The sequence below is a fragment of the Mustela nigripes genome, chromosome 14 (assembly GCF_022355385.1).
Source record: "Mustela nigripes isolate SB6536 chromosome 14, MUSNIG.SB6536, whole genome shotgun sequence".
Taxonomy (NCBI): Eukaryota; Metazoa; Chordata; class Mammalia; order Carnivora; family Mustelidae; genus Mustela; species Mustela nigripes.
In genome coordinates, this window is record NC_081570.1 from 32530569 (window position 1) to 32546047 (window position 15479).

Here is a 15479-nt window from a genome sequence, read left to right on the forward strand (position 1 = left end):
TCATGACCTGACCCGAAGGCAGCTGCCCAACCAACTGAGCTACCCGGGTGCCCTTTTTTTGTTGTTGGTCTTTTATTTGTTTGTTTGTTTGTTTTAAAGTATAAGTAAAAAGGACTACAAACTTTATTGATAAAGTCAGTAAAGGTAACATATAGTATGTACAGATGGCACACGGTGTCAATTTCATTTGCAGTTATTCCAGTACTCCAAGGCATGTTTACAAGTTACACCTTTGCCACAGCCTTGGCTAAATCTTGAACTAGTGCAGAATTTAGCTGCGGTAGAGTGCCAGTCTTTGTGTGCTTACATGTGGCATACTTGTTCTTGATGGTCATATGCTTTCTAAGCCCACCATTCACCATGACTATCTTCTTAGCCAGGTGTTGTATAACACTTAGAAGGGACTCTTCAGGGTATAATAGATAATGCTGTAGAGTTGGTGTACATTCACTGTTATTGAGAATTTTCAGTGCTAAGCGAAAAGCTCCTGCTGCCATCTGAGAAGGAGGAAACTGCCCCATATCATGGCCCAACACAGTTAGCTCCATCAGGAATTTGGCCAAAGGATGTTGCTCAAAATCAACCTCTCCAAGCTTAGATGCAATGGTAGGGGGTGGCCCAGACCAAAATTTAAAGATCTTAGAGTTTTCATTTCCATCTGTCTGATTTGGTGCTTAGTGTTAAGTGTTGTCAGTCACCAAGGCAAAGTCACCAGTTTCGGGAGGGTACATTTCTTCATACTTGCATGCAATAAACATGGCAGTGACACCAGCCAGCTGCAGCATTTTCTTGGGCACAAGATTATTCTGCATGAACCGATCAATAATGGAAACAGTCATGTACATGGTCTCCTGAAGGAACTTGAATTTCATCTGAACCTGTACTACCCAGTCAATAAGGAAAGCTCTCGTGTTTTCAGTGACTTTGCGACCTGGTAGATATTGTGGTCTGATGGCTTGTTCTTCCTCAGGTTGTCTCAGATGAGCATAAATATCTTTCACATACTCACTACAAAGATTTGGATCAGCTCCATCTTCGGCACTCACATCATTCACAGCAAGAACTACATCAGAGAACACCTGACACAGGTATTCTTTTTTTTTTTTTTAAAGATTTTATTTATTTATTTGACAAAGAGAGAGATCACAAGTAGGCAGAGAGGCAGACAGAGACTTTAACCCACTGAGCCACCAGGTTCCACCAGGTGCCCTGGTATTCTTCTGCAGGGGCACATCCAGATGTTTCCATTGGGCTTGGAGAGGGAGTAGCAATCAAAATAAGTGCAGGCGAAGGTTTTTCTTCTTTAACGGGCTCAGGTTCTGGCATAGGCTCGGGTGCCTTCTCCAGAGATTTAGGTATTTTTTTTAGCAATAACTTTTCCAGGAACCAAAGTTTTTGCTTCCTTTTTCAGAGGCAATTTGGCCTGTGGTTGTTCGCGGACTTTGTTACCAATGTCTCCGAGGGCTGTTTTGGCCTCAGCCCGGGCTTGGAGGCTGCAGTCATGGCCAGAGGCATGCACTTTGGCCCTGCTGTGCTGATCTTCCCCATATTTTCAACATTAACTTTTGTGTTCCTGGTGACCCGGAGCACCATGGCTGCTTCTTCACCAGGCAGCAGCTCAGTGGGGAGAAGCATGTTATACCCGAGTTTTCACATCCGAGAGACCACCAAGGAGTCAAAACCGATGCAATCAAATGAGACTTTAGTCGACAAACTTAAGCTTGGGCCCAAGTGTACCCGACACAGCAAAGTAGGGACTTGGACCCCGAGCTTAGTTAAGGCAGGGGTATTTATGGGTTCCTGTTACTAAAGCAGGGTGGGGCTACCTGTTACTAAAGCAGGGTGGGAGTCCTTAGAACTAAAGTAAAGTAGGGGAAAGTTCAGCCCTTGGGCACAGGGGTCTGAGATGGTTGCCAGAAGCTAAGATGGCTGTACTTATTATGCTAAGGCTAAACCTGAGGTGGGATGGCCTTAGTTTTTCTCAGCCTCCACATTTCCCCCTCTCAGAGGAACCTAAGGAAGGACCCAATCATGGGTCCAGGCTGGTCTCAGCAACAAGGTCCAGTGGTTGGTATTGCTGTCTGAATACCATGAGCTGAACTGTACTGACTCCGTCTTTGACAAAAGTAAGCAACATTAGTGGGGCAAGTGAGAACGGCGCAGTCTTAGCTTTAGGGGATTATCCTTGTCTGGCTGACTTTTCCATTCTGGGATGAAGTCCTTGAGAACGACGTGTGGGTTAGCTGGCCAGATGTGGGTGTAGTGGACCCAGGGAGTAATCCCGTTGACCTTGAGAGCGGTGGGAATGGTCAGGATTATGATGCAGGGTACCTTCCAGTGTGGTTGAAGTGTCTGGTGTTGGTATCTCCGGACATACACCCAGTCATCCGGCTGATATCAATGGGGGTCCGGGGGTGGCCCAGTCTTGTAGAGGGCCCTCAGCTTAGGCCACACCTGTTCATGGGTTCCTTGTAACGTTTGGAGGGAGAAAAGGAGTTGGTGATCATCAAACTCAGCAAGCACCACAGATTTTAAATTGGGGATAATAGGTGGCGGAATACCGAACATGATCTCATAAGGGGTAAGTCCCATCTTATATGGGGAGATTCGCACCCTATATAGGGCAAAGGGGAGGAGAGTCACCCAATCCCCGCCAGTCTCCAAGGCTAATTTAGTCAAGGTCTCTTTTAATGTTCTGTTCATCCTCTCTACCTGTCCTGAGCTTTGGGGCCTATATGCGCAATGTAATTTCCAATCTGCCCCAAGTACTAGTGCCACTCCCTGTGTTACCTTAGAGATGAATCCTGGTCCATTGTCTGATTCAATCTTAACAGGAAACCATACCTCAGTAAGATGTCTTCTGGCAGTTTCTTGGTCACGGTCTATGCAGTTTCATGGTTGGTGGGAAATGCCTCCGTCCATCCTGAAAAAGTATCTACAAATACCAGTAAATACCTGTATCCATATTTTCCAGGTTTTATCTCGGTGAAGTCCACTTCCCAGTAGGCTCCTGGGCAGTCCCCCCGGAGCCGGGTGCCTGGGTTAGATCCATGGGCAGAGGCATTAGTTAACTGGCATGCATGACAGCTTGCCACAATCTGTTTGATCTTTGATCGGGAATCTTTGATAGTGATCTTTGCATGTCGCACCAAGTCTTCCATTTTTTTTTGTTCCCATGTGTGTACTCCTGTGCATTTTGGATAGGAGTCACCGTCCCAGTTCCTCTGGTAGGATTATGCTGCTATCTGCAGCTCTCCACCAGACATGTAGGCATTGTGTCCTGGGCAGACACCTAATCCATTGTAAGTCTGCATCAGCGTACTTGGGGCTGTCTGGCAAGCTCCGTGCTCCCGGATCGGGCAGTGTGGTCACTAAGACATGGTCCACTGAAAGAGCTGCCTCTTTTGCCTTTAAGTCGGCCAGCCTGTTTCCCTTGGCCACTGGCGTGTCTGCTTTTTGATGTCCTAGACAATGGATAATGGCCAGTGCCTTAGGCAGCCAGAGGGCCCTTAGGGGCTTGAGGATTTCTGCCTTGTTTTTAATAGTCTTTCCTTCCGCTGTTAAGAGCCCTCTTTCTCTATAAATGGCTCCGTGGATGTGGGCTGTGGCAAAGGCATACCTGCTATCAGTATAGATGTTTATCTTTATCTGCTTGCCTGCTCCCATTGTTAGCGTCTTGATTAGCGCAATCAGTTCTGCACGTTGGGCAGAAGTCCCAGCCGCCAACGGTTCCGCCCAGACAGTCTGTCTTTGTGGTCACCTGTGCCCCCGCATACCTGATTCCTTCTAGGACAAAGCTGCTGCCATCTGTATACCAGGTGTCATCTGCATTCGGCAGTGGTTGGTCCTGGAGATCGGCTCTGACTCCATGCACCTGAGCCAGGATTTCTTGGCAGTCATCTGGCGGGGGTGAGGGGGTGAGGGGGTGTCCCTGTCAGGATTAGGAAGCGGTGTCCCTGGGTTTAGGGCTGTTGGCGCCTGGAACAAAATTCTGGTAGGGTTCAAAAGCAAGCTCTGGTAATGGGTCAAGCGGGCATTGCTGATCCATTGGTCCAGGGGTTGTTTGAGTACCCCTTCAATGGCAGGTGGGGTAGTGACGTAGAGTTCCTGCCCCATAGTCAGCTTATCTGCATCTTTAATCATGGAGGCCACTGCAGCAGTAATTTTTAAACATGGAGGCCATCCAGCGGCCATGGCACCTAATTTCTTTGACAGTTATGCCACCGGTCTCTTCCAGGGGCCCATGTATTGAATCAGGACTCCCTTTGCCACCCCTTCCTTTTCATCCACGTAAAGATGGAAGGGCTTAGTCAGATCAGGCAGCCCGAGTGCCGGGGCCGAAAGCAAGGCTTGTTTAAGGTCATTGAAGGCTTTGTCCATGGCCTCAGTCCATACAAAGTCCTATTTTTGTTTCATGGCCTCACAGAGGGGCTTAGCTATGTCAGTGAAAACTGGGATCCACAATCCCTAGAACCCAGCCAACCCTAGGAATTCACGTACCTGGTGGACGTTTCGAGGCTGTGGGATTCTCATGACGGTCTCCTTCCATGCATCCGTTAACCATCTTTGTCCATCTTTTAATTTATACCCCAGGTAACTCACCTCCATTCTGCAGATCTGGGCCTTCTTAGCAGAAGCCCGGTATCCCAGAGTTGCTATCATTTGGAGCAAGTCCTTGGTGCGTTGTAGACATGTTTCCTGGTCCTCTGCTGCCAACAGGATATCATCTACATATTGTAATAGAGTCGAATTAGGGTGTTTGGCACGGAATTCACCTAAGTCTTCATGCAGTGCCTTGTCGAAGATGGTGGGCTAATTCTTGAATCCTTGCAGTAGTCGAGTCCAGGTGAGTTGGCCACTGATGCCCTTCTCCGGGTCGCCCATTCAAAAGCGAAGAGGTCTTGGCTCTTTGGGGCCAAGGGCAAGCTGAAAAAGGCATCCTTTAGGTCTAGCCCTGTATACCAAGTCTTGTCTGGAGGCAAGATGGAGAGGAGGGTGTAGGGGTTTGGGACCGTAGGGTGCATGTCCATCACCCATCGGTTAACTTCCCTCAAGTCCTGGACCAGTCTATAATCATTAGAGTGTGGCTTTCATACCGGCAGCAGGGGAGTGTTCCATGCCAACTGACAAGGCCACAGTTTGTCTGAGTCTAGCAGTCGCCGGATGTGTGGGGTGATCCCCGTTTATGCTATGAAGGCATGGGGTATTGGCAGACTCTGACTGGTTCTGCTCCTGGCTTTAGTTTAATGTATATCGCTGGCTGATGTTGGGCCAATCCCATTCCCCCGGTTTTTGCCCACGCTTGGGGAAACTCCTGCAATCAGGGGTCGATGTTGGTCATTGGTTCCAGGGGTGTTTGGTGAAGATGATATTCGTCCTCCAGGTTCAAGACAAGCACCTGGACCGGGTGTCCCTCTTTATCCAGAAACTTTGACCTTCAGGGTGGAACTAATTTGGGCTCCCATCTTGGTGAATAGGTCCTGGCCTAACAGGGGGTAGGGGCACTCACGAATGACCATAAAGGAGTGTGTTACCCGGCCCACACAGAGATCCATTGTTCTTCGGGTAGTCCATGAATATTGTTTAGTGCCTATGGCCCCCTGTACCAATGAGGTCTTATTTGCTAACTTCCCTTGAGGTTGTAGCAAGACAGAGTGCTGTGCCCGTGTCTACTAGGAATTTAATTGGTTGCCCCTCCACTTTAAGTGTTACCTTGGGCTCGGGGAGGGGTGCCAAATCCCGACTCCCCTAGTCATCTAACTCTTCGACCTCCAAGATAGTAGTGGAGGCCTTTGGTCTTTTGTTGAGGGATTCCTTTAACCAGGGGCAGACCCTTGCCCAGAGGCCTTCTTTCCTGCAATAAGCACACTGGTTTCTATTCAGTTTGGGGTGTTCTCGGTGGGGGCTGTCCCCCTTTCCTTCTCCTGAAGCCAGCTTCTTGAGACATCTCTGTTTTTCATGTGGGTCATCCATGGTCATGGCCAGCCAGTAGGATCTTAGTCAGGTTCCGAGTCTGATGGTCACTTATCCTAGCATGTTGCTCCTCCGGTGTCTCTCTGTTATTGTAGACTCTGTGCCATCAATATCAGATCCTGTAGGCTCTTCTCTCCTAGTCTTTCTACCCTCTGTAATTTCCTTTTAATGTCCGGAGCAGCTTGGTTAACAAAAGCCCTAACTATGGCAGCTTTCGTCTCTGGGGCCTTTGGATTCATAGGGGTGTACTGTCTGAACGCCTCTATGATCCTTTATAGGAATGCCGCTGGGCTCTCATCTTTACCCTGTTTTACATCATATACCTTGGCCAGATTGGTAGGCTTACATGCTGCAGCCTTGAGACCCGCCATTAGAGTCTGACGGTAGACTTGGAGCCTCTCCTTACCTTCTGCCCAGTTGTAGTCCCAAGTGGGGCGAGACAAGGGGAAAGCTGCATTTATGAGTTCAGAGTTCTGCGTTGGCTGTCTGTCGTCACCCAGGACGGACTTCCGGGCTTCCATCTGGATTCGCTCTTTCCTCAGTGGTAAAGAGAACCTGCAAGAGCTGCTGACCATCATCCCAGGTGGGCTGATGGGTGAAAAGAACAGTATCCAAAAGACCAATCAGATCTTTTGGGTTATCGGAGAACTTTGCATGTTGAGTTCTCCAATTGTATAAATCACTAGTAGAGAATGGCCCATATAACATTGGTTGTCCCCCTGTTTCATTAGGGGGTCCCATGGCGCAGAGGGGAAGGACAGTGGAATCGGCCGGTCCCAGGTTTGAGGCTAGGGCCGCTCGATGGGTTCATCCACGTGTCCCTGCTGCCAGCCCATGCATGGGGGCCCCTCCATCTGGGGGGGTGGTGGCACTCCCTTGACAGCCCCTGATGCCTCTGCTGGAGGGGCAGATGGGGGGTGGTGGCGGGGAGACCTGGTAGGGCGGTGGAAAAATCGGGTCCTCCATGGGAGTGTCCTGGAAGATCGGGTAAAGCGGAGTCTTTGGTTCAGACTCCGCTTTCTTATTGGACTTAGGAGTTGGTTTCTGCAGTGCCAGATCTCGGGTGTAGGTCCTGCTTCGGGAGGGAGAAAAGGTTTAAGCCAGGAGGGAGGATTCTCTATCATGTCTCGCCAGACCAGTATATAAGGTATTTGGTCAGGGTGGCCGTGTGGTTTTTCTCTGAAGGTGACGGCCTTAACCTGTAGGATAATAGGCAGTTGAAAGGTTCCCTCCTGGGGCCATTTTACATTAAAAGCTAGCCACTCAGACATGCAGAAAGTCCGAAACTTTCCCTTTCGTCCATCTGTGCTCAGATTATCCGAGAAGTGGTTAATCATCAGGGACAGAGGGGTAGTCTGTGTCTGTCCCATCATGCCTTCAGTCCACAACAAGGCACACACACTTACAACAATTAACAAGAACACACTCACACAGACAAACGATCCGGCGCGGTCGCAAAGACAAAACTGAAAGGAAGTTAAGGGAGAATCCAACCGCAATGGCAGCCGGCTCTCCTCACAGATGAGGATCTTGTCCTCCAGGCGGGGGTAAGGGACGCCTCTTCCAAAACTTCCCATAAACTTAACAACTGGCACAACAGACAAAATTCCCATACATTTAACAAACAGCGCAACTGACAACAAAAACAAGATGCCTGACCGCCTAGGGGGACTCAAACCCCCTGGCTGCCTTGGGGGACCACGAACCCCCTGGTGACTGCCTAGGGGGACTCTAACCCCCTGAAACGGTGGGGGACTCGAACCCCCTGCGGGGACAAGGGACATCTCCCAAGACCCCTAGTCGAAGGCCCGCCACGCATCCCCTTGAGCCAATGTCAACCCAGATACAAGTTGGAATTCCCATGGGTAAAAATGCAGATTGGAGCTCCCAAAGTATGCGTGCAAATAGATAAAAACGAGTCCACTCACCAGCTGGTGCAAGACTCTCCGGGTTGGGATCCTGGGAGTCTCCCAGGTCTCGGTGGAACCTCCGAATGTTATACCCGAGTTTTCGCGTCTGAGAGACCACCAAAGAGCCAACACTGATGCAAACACATGAGGGTTTATTCGACAAGCTTAAGCTTGGGCCCAAGTATACCCAACACAGCGGAGTAGGGACTTGGACCCCGAGCTTAGTTAAGGCAGGGGTATTTATGGGTTCCTGTTACTAAAGCAGGGTGGGGGTCTCTAGAACTAAAGCAGGGTGGAGGTCCTTAGAACTAAAGTAAAGTAGGGGAAAGTTCAGCCCTTGGGCACAGGGTTCTGAGATGGCTGCCAGAGCTAAGATGGCTATACTTATGCTAAGGCTAAACCTGAGGTGGGATGGCCTTAATTTTTCTCGGCCTCCACAAAGCAGAGCACGGGAGTCACCAACGAGCTGGGGACCTCAACCCAGCGCAGCTTGAAGGCTTCCTCAGCACGCCCTGTTGTTTGTTTTTAATTAAAGATCTTATCTATTTATTGGAGAGAGAGAGAGAGCACAGAGGGAGAAACAGACACCCTGATGAGCAGAGAACCTGATTTAGGGCTCCATCCCAGGACCCTGAGATCGCGACCTGAGCCAAAGGCACTTAACCACCTGAGCCACCCAGGTGCGCCATCCGTCACCAGTTTCAAATGAGTTCATCTTAGATACAAACATGCAAATCAGGAATGAACTCTAGCTCCTTGGATGAACCGGTTGATTCTACCTAGCACTGGAATAGGAAATATTCAAGATGAGCCTAAAGCATCTTTAAAAAAAAAAAGATTTATTTATTTTAGAGAGAGGGAGGGAGGAAGAATGCATGCACACAAGCTCTTGAGTAGGGGGAAGGGCAGAGGGAGAGACTCTTCAGGCAGACTCCTGGAAGAGCGCAGAGCCCACACTGAGCTCAGTCTCACAACCCATGAGATCATGACCTCAGCCCAAACCAAGAGTCAGATGCTTAACCAACCGAGCCACCAGGCACCCTGAGCCTGAAGCAGCTTGGTGCCAGAAAGTAATGAAGTGCTAACAGACAAAACAAAACAAAAAAACAGTAAGACCATGATGGAGACCCATCAAAGAGACACAGGAACCACCTGAAAGAGCTTCTAAAGGCCAAAGATAGAACAATTTAAGCAACAAAATAAACAAATTAGTGTTGGGTTATAACCCAATGCACAGAATAAATATCCATGAGAATCCAATGTGATTCTCTCCTAAATTCTGAGCATGTGACCAGAAAAAAAAAAACAAAACTGCATTTCCATTTCTTTTTCAGATAGGAATAGCAGTGGAATATAAGAAGTCCCTAAGTGATACCAATGATTATTGAATAAACAGGTTGGGGCACCTGGGTGGCTCAGTGGGTCAAGCCTCTGCCTTCGGCTCAGGTCGATCCCAGGGTCCTGGGATCGAGCCCCGCATCGGGCTCTTTGCTCTGCGGAGAGCCTGCTTCCTCCTCTCTCTCTGCCTGCCTCTCTGCCTACTTGTGATCTGTCAAATAAATAAATAAATAAATAAAATATTTTTTTAAAAAAAGAATTATTTGAATAAACAGGTTAAAGGGGGAGAAGGGACAAATGTCCTGGGCAAAAAAAAAAAAAAATCCAGATAATTTATGTAGATGTTCTGTCCTTCAGGAGGTAGAACTAAACTCCCCCTTGAGTGTGCTGCACAGAGTAACAGCCTTCCAAAAAGTACAGTATGGGAAGGGAGGGTAAAGAGTAATTTTACAGTAGAAAACCTGACAAACACTATCTCAGGTGACCAAGGTCAACATCAGTAGTTACAAGTCATATTGATAGTATATTCCCTGGATTTAATGTGATGAAAAATGGCATCTGTTAAAAAGAAAGCCACAGGGGCACCTGGGTGGCTCAGTTGGTTAAACGTTGGCCTTCCACTCAGGTCATGATCCCAGGATCTTGGGATCAAGTTCACATCAGGCTCCTTGCTCGGTGGGGATCCTGCTTCTCCCTCTCCTGCTCCCCCTGCTTGTGTTCCCTCTCTAGCTCTCTCTTTCTCTTGAATAAGTAAAATCTTAAAAAAAAAAAAAAAAAAAAAGGAAAAAAGAAAAAGAAAACCACATACCCCAAATGGTGTTACTTAGGCCAACTCACCAAACCCAGGCTTAATACCTAACCTAACTGCACTTTCAACCACCCCCCAGAAATGTAGTCTTAATAGGCAGTCAAGAATCTTCTGGGGCGCCTGGCTGACTCAGACAGTAGAGCATGAGACTCTTTGATCTTGAGATTGTGAGTGCAGGCCCCACGTTGGGCACAGAGCTTGCTTAAAATTTTTTTCTGATAAGCACCCTGAGATAATCTGTCATAATTCCTGGGCCTCTCCATCCTCCTCCCCCCGAAAGAAAGCTGGAGGTAACATGCAAGATAAGACTACCTACTCTACCCTGAAGGAAAGTGACCTAACCCAAAACACTCTTTTCTTTTTTTGCTAATAACTTCCTTGTCCCCACTCTCCTTCCTATAAAAATCTTCTCCAACTCCCTCACTCCTTCCAGCTCCTACTTGCTAGGTGGGATGCTGCCCAACTCCTGAATCAGTTAATAAAGTGAATTAGATCATCAGATTTACCCAGTTGAAGTGTGTGTGTGTGTGTGTGTGTGTGTGTGTGTGTTTTCAACAAACCTTACCTCTGTGATCTTCCTCCCAAAAGGCAATAATCTGGCTGGCTCAGTTAGTAGAGCAGGTCACTCTTGATCTTGTGGTTGTAAATTTGAGCCCCATGTTGGGTCCAGAGCTTACTTAAGAATAAAATCTTAAAAAACAAACAACCCCCCCCCCAAAAAAAACCTGATCAATTGTCCTGAAAACAGTGATGGTCACCAAAACAAGGTAAGTCTGAAAAAGTGTCTCTTTTTTTTTAAAGAGATTGAGCTTGAGGGGTGGGGCGGGGCATTGGGAGAGGGAGAGAGAGATTCTTAAGCAGACTCCATGCCCAGCTCGGAGCCCGTCGTGGGACTCAGTCTCACAACCCTGAGATCATGACCTGAGCTGAAATCCAGAGTCACATCGACTGAGCCACCCAGGCATCCTTCTCCTATTCTTATAGACAACTGTGGGGCGTTTGGGACCCAAGCTGTGCTATAGGATCTGTGCAAAGTACAGATCATATCTTATGAACAGGAACAGGACCACAGATCAAGCAAGGCTGGGAGGTAACAAGTAACCTTTGGGTCACATTTGGGTACGTCTAGAATGGCTACAACAACACAATTCTTTATGCTGGTATTAACTACTGGCCTGTTATGTTGTGTACAACCTCAGCCTCCATAGATACATGGAGAACTTGACTGTGTGAGTATGTCTTTTTGGACAGATTTCTCTAGGGAGATAAGAGATAAAAGGCAAAAAAAAGCAAATCACAGATAATATTTAGATGTATCTTAATCTCACACCTAGACAGAAAGGAACCTTTAGTGAACCTGGGACTAAGTATTTTCCCACTACCATCTGTCAGGCCGCTGTGCTCAGCCATCACACTCCTCCCAGGAAAACAAGGGCAGACTTTGTGGCTGTCTCTCTGGTCTTCAGCAACTTGGGCTTGTTTCCTCCTTGTAGTTGGCCCAGTTCAGTTCATTTACTCTTGGCTTCTGGTGTTTATCTATGAGTTTCTTGAATACCTAGTGACACTTCCAATGATACTATGGAATTATAATATTTTATTTTATTTTTTAAAGATGTTAAGTCAGGGGAGCCTTGGTGGCTCAGATGGTTAAGCATCTGCCTTAGTTCGGGTCATGATCTCCAAGTTCTGGGATCGAGCCCCATACTGGGCTCCCTGCTCAGCAGGAGTCTGCTTCTTCTTTTCCCTCTACCTCTGCTCATGTGCTCTCTCTCTCTCTGTATCTGTTTCCAATGAATAAATAAAATGTAAAAAAAAAAAAAAAAGATGTTACATCATCTCTACACCCACTGCAGGGCTTAAACTCACAACATTGAGATCAAGAGCCCCGTACTCCAACGACTGAGCCAGCCAGGCATTCCTAAATATGCTATTATATAGTATTTTAGAGCTGGCCTTAGAGGTTATTAACTAATTAATTAAAAAATTTAAAATTAGTTATTTATTTAAAAGAGAGAGCGAGCACAGGAGAGAACACAAGTAGGGGGAGTGGCAGGCAAAGGGAGAAGCAGGCTCTCTGCTGAGCAGGGAACCCAATGCAGGGCTCCATCCCAGGACCCTGGGATCATGACCTGAGCCCAAGGCAGGTGCTTAACCGACTGAGTCACCCAGGTTCCCCATTAATTAATTTTTCTAAAGATTTAGTTATTTATCTTAGAGGAGGATGGGCAGAGGGAGAGAGAGACTATCCTGCAGACTCCCCGCAGAGCCCAGAACCCAACATGGGGCTCCACCTTCATCCTGAGATCACAACCTGAGCCAAATGAAAAGTGGGACTCAGCCGACAGAGCCACCCAGGTGCCCCAGAGGTTATCTAATTTAAATTAAGGGGTCTCGGGGCGCCTGGGTGGCTCAGTGGGTTAAGCCGCTGCCTTCGGCTCAGGTCATGATCTCAGGGTCCTGGGATCGAGTCCCGCATCGGGCTTTCTGCTCAGCAGGGAGCCTGCTTCCCTCTCTCTCTCTGCCTGCCTCTCTGTCTACTGTGATCTCTGTCAAATAAACAAATACAATCTTTAAAAAAAAAAAATTAAGGGGTCTCTAATTTAAATTTCTTCATCTTGCACATAAGGCTAGTGAGGGTGCAGTGACTTTTCTGACATCCCATTGCTGGCTACTCAGCAGTACTAGTGAGGTAGGACAAGAACTTGGGTCTCCTAATTTAGTGGGTTTTTTTCCCCTCCTCCTGGTGCTGCCTCCCATATATCCCACCCTTATCTGCTGTGTCTAGTACTCTCTCTTCTACTGAACATGACTAAATCATCTGATGCATTAGCTGGCATCAAGATTTAAAAAATAATACAACCTAAAGGCTGCCACAAGACACGACAAAATAAATACCGCACAGTGCGCTGCCCGCTTCCCAGGCAAGAAGGGACAGAGGCCATGACTCTTCGTTTTCCCAAGTAATGGGTCTGACTCTGGCCACTTTTGCTTTTCCCTGCGGGTTCAGTTCAGGAGGTATAGGACTGTTCTCTGCGGGCAGATCAGTTGGAAAAGGAATTATTCACAGCTGTGCCTCCCGCGCTGCCTGACTGCGAAGGAACCTTCCTGGAAAAGAACTCGAGCCATAGCCACATTTTCTATGTCTGAGGGGCTCGGGGAAAGCAGGCGGGACTCCAGATTCCTAGGAGAGCTTTCTTCACGACAGGAAGGATGTGGGGTCAATAGCCACCTGCAGCATCAGGGCTCCAAGTCTGGTTAGTATGGTAGTTCGGAGACCAACCGGCAGCTATTCCCGACACTTGTCCAATGCAACCAGTCGACATCAGTGTCTTCCATATATTCTGGGGAGCCGGAGAGGGGCATGTTTAAGCTGCATGTCATGTGGAAAGGCCTGCCTCGGTACGTGGGAGAGCCGACTCAATGTGAATGTGTGACTAGATGTGAACATGACTTACTCTGGCGTGGTGGTGGTGGGTATCACCATGAGATGGTTCTCACGGTATTTTCCTTAGGCTTTTCTTTTATTTTCTTTTCTTTGTTTTTTAAGATTTAATTTATTTATTTGACAGAGAGAAAGTGCACAAGCAAGAGGAACAGCAGAGGGAGAGGGAGAAGCAGACTCCCTACTGAGCAAGGAACTTCTTGTGGGGCTCAATCCCAGGACCCTGGGATCATGACCTGAGCCAAAGGCAGATGCTTAATCGACTGAACCACCCAGGCGCCCCTAGATTTTCTTTTCTTTCTTTCTTTTTTTTTTTTTTTAAAGATTTTATTTATTTATTTATTTATTTGACAGACAGAGATTACAAGTAGGCAGAAAGGCAGGCAGAGAGAGGGGAGGAAGCAGGCTCTCCGTGGAGCAGACAGCCCGATGCGGGGCTCGATTCCAGAACCCTGGGATCATGACCTGAGCTGAAGGCAGAGGCTTTAACCCACTGAGCCACTGAGGCACCCCATAGATTTTATTTTCTATCTGGATAAGAAGTGTGCCTTTCTCAGAAAACATGGAACCCAAAATGCTTTATAATTTCCGCAGCTGATGTCTGTGTGCTTTTGACAACTCTTGTCACGTTCAGTTTTTCATGATTTTTCGCTCTGGCATGTTGGAAGGGTATATGAAGATGTTATGGCTGAATGACAGGGTGGGGTGGGCCTGTGATCCCTGCGGATCCTGTGACCCTCCCACCCCCATTATTTTTAAGAGAGTGGCGTCTCTCTGTTATGCTGACAAATGAGAGAGGGAGCTGTTCCTCTGCCTTTCAGAGGAAACCTTTGGAGCTGTGCTTGTGCTGGCCTAGGGGCAGTCACAGCTCCTGGGGGCAGGGCTCCACACCCTTGCAGAAATAGAAGAAGCACTTCTTCCTCCTGGGGAACATAGGTGGGTGGGTGGGTAGCTCAGCCGGGGAGAACTACATTTTGTGCTAGACTTTGGTACCCATGTGTGCCCTCACCCGGTGCCCTTGTGCACTGAACAACTTAGACAATGGCGCATAACGGCACAGCCCCTTGCACTGGCCCCTGTCAAATCATCTGGGAAACTCATGGGCACATCTCCAAACAGAGTAGTGCGAGGAGGTCCCGGAAAGAAACACAACACAGGCATTGGTCTGAGCAGCAGAGTGTGGCCAACCACGATCCAGCTAAGTGGTATCAGCATAAGGGATAAGCAGTCTGGGGAACCATGGAGTAGGGATCCACACAGCAGGCAAGCAGCGATCAGTGTGGAACATTATGAGTAGAAACGTCGGAAGTATGAAGTGAAGCCTGGATTGTTTGGTGGGAACCCTTGAAATATTTACAGCGGATCCTCAAGTGTTCAGAAGAAGAGTGTGGTGGTATTTCTTGTTTTGTCTACCCTGTGTGAGTCTGGTGAGGCAGCCAAGGACCGCAACCCCACTTCATAGCCAGAGGACCTAGCCAACCAAGGAACCCTATGGCCTTAGCCACGATTAGCCCAGGGGTCAATCAAGTTCTTCTAGAGGATTGTTTTTTAATTAATTTATTAATTTTTAAAAAGATTTTATTCATTTATTTGACAGAGAGAAAGACAGCAAGAAAGGGAATACAAGCAGGGGAAGTGGGAGAGGGAGAAGCAGGCTTCCTGCCAAGCAGGGAACCGAAGGCAGACCCTTAAGACTGAGCTACCCAGGCGCCCTGAGGATTGCTTTTTTATTGAGAGTAGAAGAAAAGTCATCTGGCTTTCCAGATAAAGGGCATTAAGAATGTGAATGGGGGCCATCTTCTCTGCAGTGTAGAGGAATCTCTTGTAGAGATTGGGGGGTCAATGTAAGAAAGAAGCAGGGCGAGAGTGAGAAAAAGGAAGGGAAAGGGATTGCAAGAGTGAGAAAGACCAACCCAGAAAATGTCTTTTTTTTAATCCCCTAGATCTAGGCATGACTGAAATCCACTTCTAGACTTCCAAAGGTTGTAAGCTGCCAGCACATTCCCTT

At 47.9% G+C, this 15479-nt stretch overlaps 2 pseudogenes; both read right to left on the reverse strand.

Annotated features, from left to right (window-relative positions):
• Positions 1 to 224: 224 nt before the first annotated feature.
• On the reverse strand, positions 225 to 1593 carry LOC132001671 (G2/mitotic-specific cyclin-B1-like; annotated as a pseudogene).
• A 1614-nt stretch (positions 1594 to 3207) lies between these two features.
• LOC132002041 (uncharacterized) lies at positions 3208 to 6714 on the reverse strand (annotated as a pseudogene).
• Positions 6715 to 15479: the final 8765 nt, after the last annotated feature.